Raw genomic sequence first — 19,267 nt, 5'->3', positions numbered from 1 at the left:
ATCCCCCGACACCCACAATCCCCCGACACCCACAATCCACCGACACCCACAATCCCCCGATACCCACAATCCCCGACACCCACAATCCCCCGACACCCACAATCCCCGACACCCACAATCCCCCGACACCCACAATCCCCGACGCCCACAATCCACCGACACCCACAATCCCCGACACCCACAATCCCCCGACACCCACAATCCCCCGACACCCACAATCCCCACAATCCACCGACACCCACAATCCCCACAATCCACCGACATCCACAATCCCCGACACCCAATATCCCCCGACTCCCACAATCCCCGACACCCACAATCCCCGACACCCACAATCCACCGACACCCACAATCCCCACAATCCACCGACACCCACAATCCACCGACACCCACAATCCCCCGACACCCACAATCCCCCGACACCCACAATCCCCACAATCCCCTACGCCCACAATCACCACAATCCACCGACACCCACAATCCACCGACACCCACAATCCCCTGACACCCACAATCCCCCGACGCCCACAATCCCCCGACCCCCACAATCCCCCGACACCCAAAATCCACCGACACCCACAATCCGCACAATCCCCCGACACCCATAATCCCCGACACCCACAATCCCCGACACCCACAATCCGCCAACACCCACAATCCCCGACACCCACAATCCCCGACGCCCACAATCCACCGACACCCACAATCCCCCGACACCCACAATCCATCGACACCCACAATCCCCCGACACCCACAATCCACCGACACCCACAATCCACCGACACCCACAATCCACCGACACCCACAATCCACCGACACCCACAATCCCCCGACACCCACAATCCCCGACGCCCACAATCCAACGACACCCACAATCCCCACAATCCACCGACACCCACAATCCACCGACACCCACAATCCCCCGACACCCACAATCCACCGACATCCACAATCCCCAGACACCCACAATCCCCCGACACCCACAATCCCCACAATCCCCTACGCCCACAATCCCCACAATCCACCGACACCCACAATCCACCGACACCCACAATCCCCCGACACCAACAATCCCCACAATCCCCCGACGCCAACAATCCCCCGACCCCCACAATCCCCCGACACCCAAATTCCACCGACACCCACAATCCGCACAATCCCCCGACACCCACAATCCCCGACACCCACAATCCCCCGACACCCACAATCCCCGACACCCACAATCCCCCAACACCCACAATCCCCGACACCCACAATCCCCGACGCCCACAATCCACCGACACCCACAATCCCCCGACACCCACAATCCATCGACACCCACAATCCCCCGACACCCACAATCCACCGACACCCACAATCCACCGACACCCACAATCCACTGACACCCACAATCCACCGACACCCACAATCCCCCGACACCCACAATCCCCGACGCCCACAATCCCCCGACACCCACAATCCGCCGACAACCACAATCCCCGACACCGACAATCCATCGACACCCACAATTCCCCGACACCCACAATCCACCGACACCCACAATCCCCCGACACCCACAATCCCCCGACACCCACAATCCCCGACACCCACAATCCCCCGACACCCACAATCCCCGACACCCACAATCCCCCGACACCCACAATCCCCGACACCCACAATCCCCCGACACCCACAATCCCCGACACCCACAATCCCCCGACACCCACAATCCCCCGACACCAACAATCCACCGACACCCACAATCCCCCGACACCCACAATCCCCCGACACCCACAATCCCCACAATCCCCCGACACCCACAATCCCCCGACTCCCACAATCCCCGACACCCACAATCCCCGACTTCCACAATCCCCCGACACCCACAATCCCCACAATCCCCCGACACCCACAATCCCCCGACACCCACAATCCCCCGACACCCACAATCCCCCGACACCCACAATCCCCCGACACCCACAATCCCCACAATCCACCGACACCCACAATCCCCACAATCCCCGACGCCCACAATCCACCGACACCCACAATCCCCGACACCCACAATCCCCCGACACCCACAATCCCCACAATCCATCGACACCCACAATCCCCACAAACCCCGACGGCCAAAATCCACCGACACCCACAATCCCCGACACCCACAATCCCCCGACTCCCATAATCCCCGACACCCACAATCCCCCGACACCCACAATCCCCGACACCCACAATCCACCGACACCCACAATCGCGACACCCACAATCCCCCCGACACCCACAATCCCCACAATCCCCCGACACCCACAATCCCCCGACACCCACAATCCCCCGACACCCACAATCCCCGACGCCCACAATCCCCCGACACCCACAATCCCCGACACCCACAATCCCCCCGACACCCACAATCCCCACAATCCCCCGACGCCCACAATCCACCGACACCCACAATCCCCGACACCCACAATCCACCGACACCCACAATCCCCATAATCCCCCGACACCCACAATCCCCACAATCCCCCGACACCCACAATCCACCGACACCCACAATCCCCCGACACCCACAATCCCCGACATCCACAATCCCCCGACACCCACAATCCACCGACAGCCACAATCCCCACAATCCCCCGACACCCACAATCCACCGACACCCACAATCCCCCGACACCCACAATCCACCGACACCCACAATCCACCGACACCCACAATCCGCCGACACCCACAATCCCCACAATCCCCCGACACCCACAATCCACCGACACCCACAATCCCCACAATCCCCCGACACCCACAATCCACCGACACCCACAATCCCCACAATCCACCGACACCCACAATCCCCCGACACCCACAATCCCCCGACACCCACAATCCGCCGACACCCACAATCCCCACAATCCCCCGACACCCACAATCCACCGACACCCACAATCCCCACAATCCCCCGACACCCACAATCCACCGACACCCACAATCCCCACAATCCCCCGACACCCACAATCCACCGACTCCCACAATCCCCACAATCCACCGACACCCACAATCCCCACAATCCCCCGACACCCACAATCCCCCGACACCCACAATCCCCCGACACCCACAATCCCCACAATCCCCCGACACCCACAATCCACCGACACCCACAATCCCCTGACACCCACAATCCCCCGACACCCACAATCCACCGACACCCACAATCCACCGACACCCACAATCCCCCGACACCCACAATCCCCACAATCCCCCGACACTCACAATCCACCGACACCCACAATCCCCCGACTCCCACAATCCACCGACACCCACAATCCCCACAATCCATCGACACCCACAATCCCCCGACTCCCACAATCCCCACAATCCACCGACACCCACAATCCCCACAATCCACCGACACCCACAATCCCCCGACGCCCACAATGCCCACAATCCACCGACTCCCACAATCCCCCGACACCCACAATCCCTCGACGCCCACAATCCCCCGACTCCGACAATCCCCCGACTCCCACAATCCCCGACACCCACAATCCCCCGACTCCCACAATCCCCCGACACCCACAATCCCCCGACACCCACAATCCCCCGACACCCACAATCCCCACAATCCACCGACACCCACAATCCCCGACGGCCACAATCCCCCGACACCCACAATCCCCCGACACCCACAATCCCCCGACACCCACAATCCATCGACACCCACAATCCCCCGACACCCACAATCCCCCGACACCCACAATCCATCGACACCCACAATCCCCACAATCCACCGACACCCACAATCCCCACAATCCCCCGTCACCCACAATCCCCCGACACCCAAAATCCCCCGACACCCACAATCCATCGACAACCACAATCCCCCGACACCCACAATCCATCGACACCCACAATCCCCACAATCCACCGACACCCACAATCCCCACAATCCCCCGTCACCCACAATCCCCCGACACCCAAAATCCCCCGACACCCACAATCCATCGACAACCACAATCCCCCGACACCCACAATCCCCGACACCCACAATCCCCACAATCCCCCGACACCCACAATCCCCCGACACCCACAATCCATCGACACCCACAATCCCCCGACACCCACAATCCCCGACGCCCACAATCCCTGACGCCCACAATCCGCACAATCCACCGACACCCACAATCCCCCGACACCCACAAACCCCCGACACCCACAATCCACCGACGCCCACAATCCCCCGACACCCACAATCCCCACAATCCCCACCATCCCCGACACCCACAATCCCCACAATCCCCCGACACCCACAATCCCCCGACACCCACAATCCCCGACGCCCACAATCCCCACAATCCACTGACACCCACAATCCCCCGACACCCACAATCCACCGACGCCCACAATCCCCACAATCCCCCGACATCCACAAGCCCTCGACGCCCACAATCCCCCGACACCCACAATCCACCGACACCCACAATCCCCCGACACACACAATCCACCGACGCCCACAATCCCCGACACCCACAATCCACCGACACCCACAATCGCCCGACACCCACAATCCCCCGACACCCACAATCCCCACAATCCCCGACACCCACAATCCCCACAATCCACCGACACCCACAATCCCCCGACGCCCACAATCACCCGACGCCCACAATCCCCACAATCCCGCGACACCCACAACCCCCGACACCCACAATCCCCCGACACCCACAATCCCGACACCCACAATCCACCGACACCCACAATCCCCCGACGCCCACAATCCCCACAATCCCCCGACACCCACAATCCCCGACACCCACAATCCCCGACACCCACAATCCCCACAATCCCCCGACACCCACAATCCCCACAATCCCCCGACACCCACAATCCCCCGACACTCACAATCCCCACAATCCACCGACACCCACAATCCCCCGACACCCACAATCCCCACAATCCACCGACACCCACAATCCCCCGACACTCACAATCCCCACAATCCACCGACACCCACAATCCCCCGACACCCACAATCCCCACAATCCCCCGACACCCACAATCCCCCGACGCACACAATCCCCGACACCCACAATCCCCACAATCCCCCGACACCCACAATCCCCACAATCCACCGACATCCACAAACCCTGACGCCCACAATCCCCCGACACCCACAATCCCCACAATCCACCGACGCCCACAATCCCCACAATCCCCCGACGCCCACAATCCCCACAATCCCCGACACCAACAATCCCCACAATCCCCCGACACCCACAATCCCCGACACCCACAATCCCCACAATCCACCGACACCCACAATCCCCCGACACCCACAATCCCCGACACCCACAATCCCCACAATCCCCGACGCCCATAATCCCCCGACACCCACAATCCCCGACGCCCATAATCCCCCGACCCCCACAATCCCCCCGACACCCACAATCCCCGACACCCACAATCCCCACAATCCACCGGCACCCACAATCCCCGACACCCACAATCCCCACAATCCACCGACACCCACAATCCCCGACACCCACAATCCCCACAATCCACCGACGCCCACAATCCACCGACACCCACAATCCCCACAATCCCCCGACACCCACAATCCCCCGACTCCCACAATCCACCGACACCCACAATCCCCCGACTCCCACAATCCCCCGACTCCCACAATCCCCACAATCCACCGACACCCACAATCCCCGACGCCCACAATCCCCCGACACCCACAATCCCCCGACACCCACAATCCATCGTCACCCACAATCCCCCGACACCCACAATCCCCGACGCCCACAATCCCCCGACGCCCACAATCCCCCGACACCCACAATCCATCGACACCCACAATCCCCCGACACCCACAATCCCCGACGCCCACAATCCCCCAGCACCCACAATCCCCCGACACCCACAATCCCCCGACACCCACAATCCCCCGACATCCACAATCCCCACAATCCCCCGACACCCACAATCCCCCGACACCCACAATCCCCCGACATCCACAATCCCCACAATCCCCCGACACCCACAATCCCCCGACACCCACAATCCCCCGACACCCACAATCCACCGACTCCCACAATCCCCGACACCCACAATCCCCCGACACCCACAATCCCCACAATGTCCCGACACCCACAATCCCCACAATCCCCCGACACCCACAATCCCCACAATCCCCCGACACCCACAATCCACCGACACCCACAATCCACCACAATCCCCCGACACCCACAATCCCCACAATCCCCCGACACCCACAATCCACCGACACCCACAATCCACCACAATCCCCCGACACCCACAATCCCCACAATCCCCGACACCCACAATCCCCCGACACCCACAATCCACCGACACCCACAATCCCCACAATCCCCCGACACCCACAATCCACCAACACCCACAATCCACCGACACCCACAATCCCCACAATCCACCGACGCCCACAATCCCCCGACACCCACAATCCCCCGACACCCACAATCTCCCGACACCCACAATCCCCACAATCCCCCGACACCCACAATCCCCGACACCCACAATCCCAAAATCCCCCGACTCCCACAATCCCCCGACACCCACAATCCCCGACACCCACAATCCCCGACACACACAATCCCCCGACACCCACAATCCCCCGACACCCACAATCCACCGACACCAACAATCCCCCGACACCCACAATCCCCGACGCCCACAATCCCCCGACACCCACAATCCCTGACACCCACAATCCCCCGACACCCACAATCCCCGACACCCACAATCCACCGACACCCACCATCCCCTGACACCCACAATCCCCCGTCACCCACAATCCCCACAATCCCCCGACACCCACAATCCCCCGTCACCCACAATCCCCACAATCCCCCGACTCCCACAATCCCCTGACACCCACAATCCCCCGTCACCCACAATCCCCACAATCCCCCGACACCCACAATCCCCCGACACCCACAATCCACCGACACCCACAATCCCCCGACACCCTCAATCCCCCGACGCCCACAATCCCCCGACGCCCACAATCCCCCGACACCCACAATCCCCCGACACCCACAATCCCCACAATCCACCGACACCCACAATCCCCCGACACCCACAATCCCCCGACACCCACAAACCCCCGACACCCACAATCCACCGACACCCACAATCCCCCGACGCCCACAATCCACCGACACCCACAATCCACCGACGCCAACAATCCCCACAATCCCCCGACACCCACAATCCACCGACAACCACAATCCCCACAATCCCCCGACATCCACAATCCCCACAATCCCCCGACACCCACAATCCACCGACACCCACAATCCCCCGACACCCACAATCCACCGACACCCACAATCCCCCGACACCCACAATCCCCCGACGCCCACAATCCCCCGACGCCCACAATCCACCGACACCCACAATCCCCCGACACCCACAATCCCCACAATCCCCCGACACCCACAATCCCCCGACACCCACAATCCCCACAATCCACCGACACCCACAATCCACCGACACCCACAATCCTCCGACACCCACAATCCCCACAATCCCCCGACACCCACAATCCACCGACAACCACAATCCCCACAATCCCCCGACATCCACAATCCCCACAATCCCCCGACACCCACAATCCCCCGACGCCCACAATCCCCCGACACCCACAATCCCCCGACGCCAATAATCCCCCGACACCCACAATCCAGCGACACCCACAATCCCCCGACGCCCACAATCCCCCGACACCCACAATCCCCGACACCCACAATCCCCTGACACCCACAATCCCCCGACACCCACAATCCACCGACACCCACAATCCCCCGACACCCACAATCCCCACAATCCCCCGACATCCACAATCCACCGACACCCACAATCCCCACAATCCCCCGACACCCACAATCCCCGACACCCACAATCCCCCGACACCCACAATTCCCCGACACCCACAATCCCCCGACACCCACAATCCCCACAATCCACCGACACCCACAATCCCCCGACACCCTCAATCCCCACAATCCCCGACACCCACAATCCCCCGACACCCACAATCCCCCGACACCCACAATCCCCCGACACCCACAATCCCCACAATCCACCGACGCCCACAATCCCCCGACACCCACAATCCCCCGACACCCACAATCCCCGGACACCCACAATCCCCACAATCCACTGACACCCACAATCCCCACAATCCACCGACACCCACAATCCCCACAATCCCCCGACACCCACAATCCCCCGACACCATCAATCCCCGACTCCCACAATCCCCACAATCCCCCAACTCATACAATCCCCGACACCCACAATCCCCCGACGCCCACAATCCCCCGACACCCACAATCCCCGACACCCACAATCCCCCGACGCCCACAATCCCCCGACTCCCACAATCCCCACAATCCACCGACACCCACAATCCCCACAATCCCCCGACACCCACAATCCCCCGACACCCACAATCCACCGACACCCACAATCCCCCGACACCCACAATCCACCGACGCCCACAATCCCCCGACACCCACAATCCCCGACACCCACAATCCACCGACACACACAGTCCCCGACACCCACAATCCCCCGACACCCACAATCCCCACAATCCCCCGACACCCACAATCCCCGACACCCACAATCCCCACAATCCACCGACACCCACAATCCCCACAATCCTCCGACACCCACAATCCCCCGACACCCACAATCCCCGACACCCACAATCCCCCGACGCTCACAATCCCCCGACACCCACAATCCCCCGACACCCACAATCCCCCGACACCCACAATCCCCCGACACCCACAATCCACCGACTCCCACAATCCCCCGACACCCACAATCCCCACAATCCCCCGACCCCCACAATCCACCGACACCCACAATCCACCACAATCCCCCGACACCCACAATCCCCGACACCCACAATCCCCCGACACCCACAATCCACCGACACCCACAATCCCCACAATCCCCCGAGACCCACAATCCCCCGACACCCACAATCCACCGACACCCACAATCCCCACAATCCACCGACGCCCACAATCCCCCGACACCCACAATCTCCCGACACCCACAATCCCCGACACCCACAATCCCCACAATCCCCCGACACCCACAATCCCCGACACCCACAATCCCCGACACCCACAATCCCCGACACCCACAATCCCCGACACCCACAATCCCCACAATCCCCCGACTCCCACAATCCCCCGACACCCACAATCCCCACAATCCCCCGACACCCACAATCCCCCGACACCCACAATCCCCCGACGCCCACAATCCCCGACACCCACAATCCTCGACACACACAATCCCCCGACACCCACAATCCACCGACACCCACAATCCCCGACACCCACAATCCCCCGACACCCACAATCCCCGACACCCACAATCCCCGACACCCACAATGCCCGACACCCACAATCCACCGACTCCCACAATCCACCACAATCCCCCGACACCCACAATCCCCCGACACCCACAATCCCCCGACACCCACAATCCACCGACACCCACAATCCCCCGACACCCACAATCCCCGACGCCCACAATCCCCCGACACCCACAATCCCCGACACCCACAATCCCCCGACACCCACAATCCCCGACACCCACAATCCCCCGACACCCACAATCCCCGACACCCACAATCCACCGACACCCACAATCCCCTGACACCCACAATCCCCCGTCACCCACAATCCCCACAATCCACCGACACCCACAATCCCCCGACACCCACAATCCCCCGACACCCACAATCCCCCGACACCCACAATCCACCGACACCCACAATCCCCCGACACCCACAATCCCCCGACGCCCACAATCCCCCGACGCCCACAATCCACCGACACCCACAATCCCCCGACACCCACAATCCCCCGACACCCACAATCCCCACAATCCCCCGACACCCACAATCCCCCGACACCCACAATCCCCTGACACCCACAATCCACCGACACCCACAATCCCCCGACACCCACAATCCCCCGACGCCCACAATCCACCGACGCCCACAATCCACCGACACCCACAATCCACCGACGCCCACAATCCCCACAATCCCCGACACCCACAATCCACCAACACCCACAAACCCCCGACACCCACAATGCCCCGACACCCACAATCCCCACAATCCACCGACACCCACAATCCCCCGACACCCACAATCCCCCGACACCCACAATCCCCCGACACCCACAATCCACCGATACCCACAATCCACCGACACCCACAATCCACCGAGACCCACAATCCACCGACACCCACAATCCACCGACGCCCACAATCCCCACAATCCCCCGACACCCACAATCCACCGACGCCCACAATCCCCACAATCCCCCGACACCCACAATCCCCCGACACCCACAATCCACCGACACCCACAATCCCCCGACACCCACAATCCCCACAATCCACCGACACCCACAATCGCCCGACACCCTCAATCCCCATAATCCCCCGACGCCCACAATCCCCCGACGCCCACAATCCACCGACACCCACAATCCACCGACGCCCACAATCCCCGACACCCACAATCCACCGACACCCACAATCCCCCGACACCCACAATCCCCCGACACCCACAATCCCCACAATCCCCCGACACCCACAATCCCCCGACACCCACAATCCCCCGACCCCCACAATCCCCACAATCCACCGACACCCACAATCCACCGACACCCACAATCCCCACAATCCCCCGACACCCACAATCCACCGACACCCACAATCCCCAAAATCCCCCGACACCCACAATCCCCACAATCCCCCGACACCCACAATCCCCCGACACCCACAATCCCCACAATCCCCCGAGACCCACAATCCCCCGACGCCCACAATCCCCCGACACCCACAATCCCCCGACGCCAACAATCCCCCGACACCCACAATCCCCCGACGCCCACAATCCCCCGACACCCACAATCCACCGACGCCCACAATCCCCCGACACCCACAATCCCCTGACACCCACAATCCCCCGACACACACAATCCACCGACACCCACAATCCCCCGACACCCACAATCCCCACAATCCCCCGTCATCCACAATCCACCGACACCCACAATCCCCACAATCCCCCGACACCCACAATCCCCGACACCCACAATCCCCCGACACCCACAATCCCCCGACACCCACAATCCCCCGACACCCACAATCCCCACAATCCTCCGACACCCACAATCCCCCGACACCCACAATCCCACAATCCCCGACACCCACAATCCCCCGACACCCACAATCCCCCGACACCCACTATCCCCCGACACCCACAATCCCCCGACACCCACAATCCCCGACACCCACAATCCCCGACACCCACAATCCCCACAATCCCCCGACACCCACAATCCCCGACACCCACAATCCCCGACACCCACAATCCCCGACACCCACAATCCCCGACACCCACAATCCCCACAATCCCCCGACTCCCACAATCCCCCGACACCCACAATCCCCACAATCCCCCGACACCCACAATCCCCCGACACCCACAATCCCCCGACGCCCACAATCCCCGACACCCACAATCCTCGACACACACAATCCCCCGACACCCACAATCCACCGACACCCACAATCCCCGACACCCACAATCCCCCGACACCCACAATCCCCGACACCCACAATCCCCGACACCCACAATGCCCGACACCCACAATCCACCGACTCCCACAATCCACCACAATCCCCCGACACCCACAATCCCCCGACACCCACAATCCCCCGACACCCACAATCCACCGACACCCACAATCCCCCGACACCCACAATCCCCGACGCCCACAATCCCCCGACACCCACAATCCCCGACACCCACAATCCCCCGACACCCACAATCCCCGACACCCACAATCCCCCGACACCCACAATCCCCGACACCCACAATCCACCGACACCCACAATCCCCTGACACCCACAATCCCCCGTCACCCACAATCCCCACAATCCACCGACACCCACAATCCCCCGACACCCACAATCCCCCGACACCCACAATCCCCCGACACCCACAATCCACCGACACCCACAATCCCCCGACACCCACAATCCCCCGACGCCCACAATCCCCCGACGCCCACAATCCACCGACACCCACAATCCCCCGACACCCACAATCCCCCGACACCCACAATCCCCACAATCCCCCGACACCCACAATCCCCCGACACCCACAATCCCCTGACACCCACAATCCACCGACACCCACAATCCCCCGACACCCACAATCCCCCGACGCCCACAATCCCCCGACGCCCACAATCCACCGACACCCACAATCCACCGACGCCCACAATCCCCACAATCCCCGACACCCACAATCCACCAACACCCACAAACCCCCGACACCCACAATGCCCCGACACCCACAATCCCCACAATCCACCGACACCCACAATCCCCCGACACCCACAATCCCCCGACACCCACAATCCCCCGACACCCACAATCCACCGATACCCACAATCCACCGACACCCACAATCCACCGAGACCCACAATCCACCGACACCCACAATCCACCGACGCCCACAATCCCCACAATCCCCCGACACCCACAATCCACCGACGCCCACAATCCCCACAATCCCCCGACACCCACAATCCCCCGACACCCACAATCCACCGACACCCACAATCCCCCGACACCCACAATCCCCACAATCCACCGACACCCACAATCCCCCGACACCCTCAATCCCCATAATCCCCCGACGCCCACAATCCCCCGACGCCCACAATCCACCGACACCCACAATCCACCGACGCCCACAATCCCCGACACCCACAATCCACCGACACCCACAATCCCCCGACACCCACAATCCCCCGACACCCACAATCCCCACAATCCCCCGACACCCACAATCCCCCGACACCCACAATCCCCCGACCCCCACAATCCCCACAATCCACCGACACCCACAATCCACCGACACCCACAATCCCCACAATCCCCCGACACCCACAATCCACCGACACCCACAATCCCCAAAATCCCCCGACACCCACAATCCCCACAATCCCCCGACACCCACAATCCCCCGACACCCACAATCCCCACAATCCCCCGAGACCCACAATCCCCCGACGCCCACAATCCCCCGACACCCACAATCCCCCGACGCCAACAATCCCCCGACACCCACAATCCCCCGACGCCCACAATCCCCCGACACCCACAATCCACCGACGCCCACAATCCCCCGACACCCACAATCCCCTGACACCCACAATCCCCCGACACACACAATCCACCGACACCCACAATCCCCCGACACCCACAATCCCCACAATCCCCCGTCATCCACAATCCACCGACACCCACAATCCCCACAATCCCCCGACACCCACAATCCCCGACACCCACAATCCCCCGACACCAACAATCCCCCGACACCCACAATCCCCCGACACCCACAATCCCCACAATCCACCGACACCCACAATCCCCCGACACCCACAATCCCACAATCCCCGACACCCACAATCCCCCGACACCCACAATCCCCCGACACCCACTATCCCCCGACACCCACAATCCCCCGACACCCACAATCCCCACAATCCACTGACGCCCACAATCCCCCGACACCCACAATCCCCCGACACCCACAATCCCCCGACACCCACAATCCCCACAATCCCCCAACACCGACAATCCCCACAATCCACCGACACCCACTATCCCCCGACACCCACAATCCCCCGACACCCACAATCCACCGACACCCACAATCCCCCGACACCCACAATCCCCCGACACCCACAATCCCCGACACCCACAATCCCCCGACACCCACAATCCCCCGACACCCACAATCCCCCGACACCCACAATCCCCACAATCCACCGACACCCACAATCCCCACAATCCCCCGACACCCACAATCCCCGACACCCACAATCCCCCGACGCCCACAATCCCCCGACACCCACAATCCCCCGACACCCACAATCCCCACAATCCCCCGACACCCACAATCCCCCGACACCCACAATCCCCCGACACCCACAATCCCCCGACACCCACAATCCCCCCAATCCCCCGACACCCACAATCCCCCGACACCCACAATCCCCACAATCCCCCGACACCCACAATCCCCTGACACCCACAATCCACCGACACCCACAATCCCCACAATCCCCCGACACCCACAATCCCCACAATCCCCCGACACCCACAATCCCCCGACACCCACAATCCCCCGACACCCACAATCCCCCGACACCCACAATCCCCCGACACCCACAATCCTCACAATCCCCCGACACCCACAATCCCCCGACACCCACAATCCCCACAATCCCCCGACACCCACAATCCCCCGACACCCACAATCCACCGACGCCCACAATCCCCCGACGCCCACAATCCCCCGACACCCACAATCCCCCGACACCCACAATCCCCACAATCCACCGACACCCACAAACCACCGACGCCCACAATCCCCCGACACCCACAATCCCCGACACCCACAATCCCCCGACACCCACAATCCCCACAATCCCCGACACCCACAATCCCCCGACACCCACAATCCCCCGACACCCACAATCCACCGACACCCACAATCCACCGACACCCACAATCCCCACAATCCACCGACACCCACAATCCACCGACACCCACAATCCCCACAATCCACCGACACCCACAATCCCCCGACACCCACAATTCCCCGACACCCACAATCCACCGACGCCCACAATCCCCCGACACCCACAATCCCCACAATCCACCGACACCCACAATCCCCCGACACCCACAATCCACCGACACCCACAATCCTCCGACACCCACAATCCCCACAATCCACCCTCACCCACAATCCCCCGACACCCACAATCCCCACAATCCCCCGACACCCACAATCCCCGACGCCCACAATCCCCCGACACCCACAATCCCCACAATCCCCCGACGCCCACAATCCCCCGACTCCCACTATCCATTGACACCCACAATCCCCGACGCCCACAATCCACCGCACAGGATAAAGGAGGGACGAGCAGAGATGGAAAGACGAGATGGACGCGATTCTGCAGGTGGATGGGAGGTATTCAGAGGCCCCAGAGTGGAGGGGCTGGGGGCCTCCATGGGCTGGGGGAGGTGATGAAGATTGATGCACAATCAATAACCTCAGAAATGAGATTGGAGACAATTGAAGGCTTTAATACGCTAGATGTTTCCCCCAGCAGCGCAGGTACAGAAGGAAGCTGCTGGGGCAGCATGGGCTCTTATACCCCGCCTTGCAGGGCGGAGCTAACATGCAAGCTTATCCAATGGGAACAAGAACATTCGCCACCAATGGTATTCCGGCATTACTAGGTACTGTAATCCACCTAACACAGACTACCACATTCACCCCCTGTTAAAAAAAGAGTCCGGCGGGGTTGGTGGCTTTGTATTACAACGTGGTAGAAGTTATAGTTATGAAGGTACCGTAATGCCTCCGTACAGTGTTTTGCCTCATTACAACTTGAAATCAAAAGAAATGAAAATCACTTATTGTCACAAGTAGGCTTCAATGAAATTACTGTGAAAATCCCCTAGTTGCCACATTCCGGCGCCTGTTCAGGGAGGCTGGTACGGGAATTGAACCGTGCTGCTGGCCTGCCTCGGTCTGCTTTAAAAGCCAGCGATTTAGCCCAGTGTGCTAAACCAGCCCCGATAAGGACTTTTTACAACAGTGATGTACATCTCAAAAGGAAGCAATTAGTCGATCGGGGTCCCTGGTCGTCCTCTGCGATCGTTGTAGCTTTGGTGGTGATGTCGGTGGAGGTTCGGGGGTCTGTGACTCCGGGAGCGTGGTTTCGGCTTCTGTGGCAGCTTCATCACCCCTAGACGGGGCCGGTGGAAGGGCCGACTGGCCTGGGAAGGGGACAGCTGTGGAGTGCGCCGGTGGGCAGGGCCTAGACGGGACCGGTGGAAGAACCGATCCACCTGGGAAGGTGGCGGTAGTGGGGTGTGCCGTTGGAAGGCAGGGTGGGGCAGGTGGTGGGGGTGTGTGTGGGGATCCAGCGGGCCCCAGGTCCTGTAGGGAGACCGTATCCTGTTGGCCGTCAGGGTACGCCATGTAGGCGTACTGAGGGTTAGCGTGGAGGAGATGGACACTCTCGACTAATGGGTCCGATTTGTGCGCCCGCACGTGTTTTCGGAGCAGGATGGGTCCGGGAGCTGCCAGCCAGGTTGGGAGCGCGGTCCCAGAGGAGGACTTCCTGGTAGACAAGGAGACGTTCCTGAGGTGTTTGGTTGGTCGTGCTACACAGCAGTGACCGGATGGAGTGGAGGGCATTCGGGAGGACGTTGTGCCAGTGGGAGACTGGGAGATTCCTGGATCGCAGGGCCAGTAGGACGGTCTTCCAGACCGTTCCGTTCTCCCTCTCTACCTATCCGTTTCCCCGGGGGTTGCAACTGGTCGTCCTGCTCTAGGCAATGCCCTTGCTTAGCTGGAATTGACGCAGTTCGTCGCTCATAAATGAAGACCCCCTATCACTGTGTATGTAGGCGGGGAAACCGAACAGCGTAAAGATACCATGGAGGGCTTTTATGACGGTGGTTGCGGTCATGTCGGGGCAGGGGATGGCGAATGGGAACCGGGAGTACTCGTCAATCACGTTCAGGAAGTACGTGTTGCGGTCGGTGGAGGGGAGTAGGCCTTTGAAATCCATACTGAGGCGTTCAAAGGGACGGGAAGCCTTTATCAGGTGCGCTCTCTCTGGCCTATAGAAGTGCGGCTTGCACTCCGCGCAGATTTGGCAGTTCCTGGTGGCTGTCCTGACCTCTTCGATGGAGTAGGGCAGGTTGCGGGTCTTGATGAAGTGGAAAAATCGAGTGACCCCCGGGTGGCAGAGGTCCTCATGGAGGGCTCGGACGCGGTACACTTGTGCGTTGGCACATGTGCCGCGGGACAGGGCATCAGGAGGCTCGTTTAGCTTCCCGGGACGATACAAGATCTCATAGTTGTAGGTGGAGAGTTTGATCCTCCACCGTATGATCTTGTCGTTTTTTATCTTGCCCCGCTGTGCATTATCGAACATGAAAGCAACCGACCGTTGGTCAATGAGGAGAGTGAATCTCCTGCCGGCCAAGTAATGCCTCCAATGCCGCACAGCTTCTACTATGGCCTGGGCCTCCTTTTCGACTGAGGAATGGTGGATTTCAGAGGCATGGAGGGTGCGTGAGAAGAAGGCCACGGGTCTGCCCGCTTGGTTGAGGGTGGCCAACCTGGAAGGGGAGGAACTCGTCGATGGCGTGCATCGTGGCCTTTGCAATGTCTGCTTTGATGCGGCTGAAGACCTGGCGGGCCTCTATCGACAGGGGAAAAGCTGTGGATTGGATCAGTGGACGGGTCTTGTCCGCAGAGTTGGGGACCCACTGGGCATAGTAGGAAAAAAAGCCGAGGCAGCGCTTCAGGGCCTTGGAGCAGTGAGGGAGGGGGAACTCCATAAGGGGGCGCATGCGTTCAGGGTCGGGGCCTATCACTCCATTACGCACTACGTAGCCGAGGATGGCTAGGCGATTGGTGCTAAACATGCATTTATCCTTGTTATACGTTAGGTTAAGGATTTTTGCGGTTTGGAGGAATGTTCGGAGGTTGGTGTCGTGGTCCTGCTGGTCGTGGCCGCAGATGGTGACGTTATCGAGGTACGGGAAGACTTCCAGGTTGCGGTGTTGCGGAGCTAAGCCGCGCGATTCGGCAGCTCGTGCGAAAACGGACTTTTGGGCCCTCTAACGGAGCCCCAACGGCACTTTTTAAAAAAACCAACCCGTGGGGAAGGAAGGAGAAAGGTCCCCTACTAACCTGCATGGACCGGACCCGCAGCGAAACGGCGAAAAAAGCGGCCCTGGAGCAACGGGAGAAGAAAGAAGAAAAAAGCAAAATGGCGGCGCCCACGGACAGAGAGGAGATGAAAGAGTTCATCAAGCGCTGCTTCGAGGAGCTGCGTAAGGAGATGGTGGCGCCTATACTGGCAATGATTGAAAGACTTGGAGCAACCCAGAAAGCCCAAGAGGTGAAGATCCAGGAGATCCAGGAAAAAGTGAGTGAGAACGGCGACGGGCTCGTGGGCCTGGCGGAGAGAGTGGAGCGGCACGAGGCGCTGCACAGGACGTGGGCGGGAAGACTCGAAGACCTGGAGAACAGATCAAGGAGAAACAACTTGAGGATCCTGGGTCTCCCAGAAGGAGTGGAGGGGGCCGATGCCGCGGCATATGCGGGCACAATGATCGGGACGCTGATGGGCGTGGAGGCCCCCCCCGGGATTGCTGGAGCTGGATGGGGCGCACCGAGTGCTAGCGAGGAAGCCCAAGACAAAAGAGCCGCCAAGGGCGATGGTGGTGAGATTTCACCGGTTTACGGACAGAGAGAGGGTCCTGAAATGGGCCAAGAAGGAACGGAGCAGCAAGTGGGACAATGCGGAGATCAGAAAGTACCCGGACTGGAGCGCGGAGGTCGCTAAGTGGAGAGCGGGTTTCAACTGGGCCAAAGCGGTGCTGCATCGGAAAGGGGTGAAATTTGGAATGTTGCAGCCAGCGCGACTGTGGGTTACACATAATGGCCAACACCAGTACTTCGAAACGCCCGAAGAGGCGTGGACCTTTATACTAGCTGAAAAATTGGACTCTAATTGAGGATTTGTGTGGGAGGGTGGTGTTTGAGGGGTGAAGTATGATGGTTGTTGCACATAGGGGGTCAACCACGCGCAGGAAATGCTATATGGGCTGGGGGAGAGGGTCAAGGCCACGACAGGAGCTGCGCCATGGGGGGCGGGGCAGGCTTTGGAAAGCGCGGGGTTGTCTTTCCCGCGCGCGGCAAGAAAGGCGGGAAGGGGAACAAAGGAATGTACATTGATTGGGAGATTCCCACACGGGGGGTCAAAGGGATGGCGGGGGAAGCCGGGGTCAGCAGGTGTCAGCTGACTTACGGGAGGGATATGGGGGGAGCAAAAAAGCTAGACGGGGGGGGGGGGGTGGAGAGAGGAGGGAGGGGGGAAGGGGGGGGGGGGAAGGGTTGCTGCTGCACTGGCCGAAAGAGAACGGGACACAGAAGAGGTGGCAGGGACGGGGGTCCCCCGGCTGGGGGACTGGAGAGTGAGGGAGACGCGGACAAGGGACTGGCCCAGAAAAGGAGATGGCTAGTCGGGGGGGGGGTGAGAATCCCTCCAATCTCCAATCCGGCTGATAACGTGGAATGTGAGGG

The sequence above is a fragment of the Scyliorhinus torazame genome, chromosome 1, assembly GCF_047496885.1.
Source record: "Scyliorhinus torazame isolate Kashiwa2021f chromosome 1, sScyTor2.1, whole genome shotgun sequence".
In the NCBI taxonomy this organism is placed as follows: Eukaryota; Metazoa; Chordata; class Chondrichthyes; order Carcharhiniformes; family Scyliorhinidae; genus Scyliorhinus; species Scyliorhinus torazame.
This window is presented reverse-complemented; position numbering follows the sequence as displayed.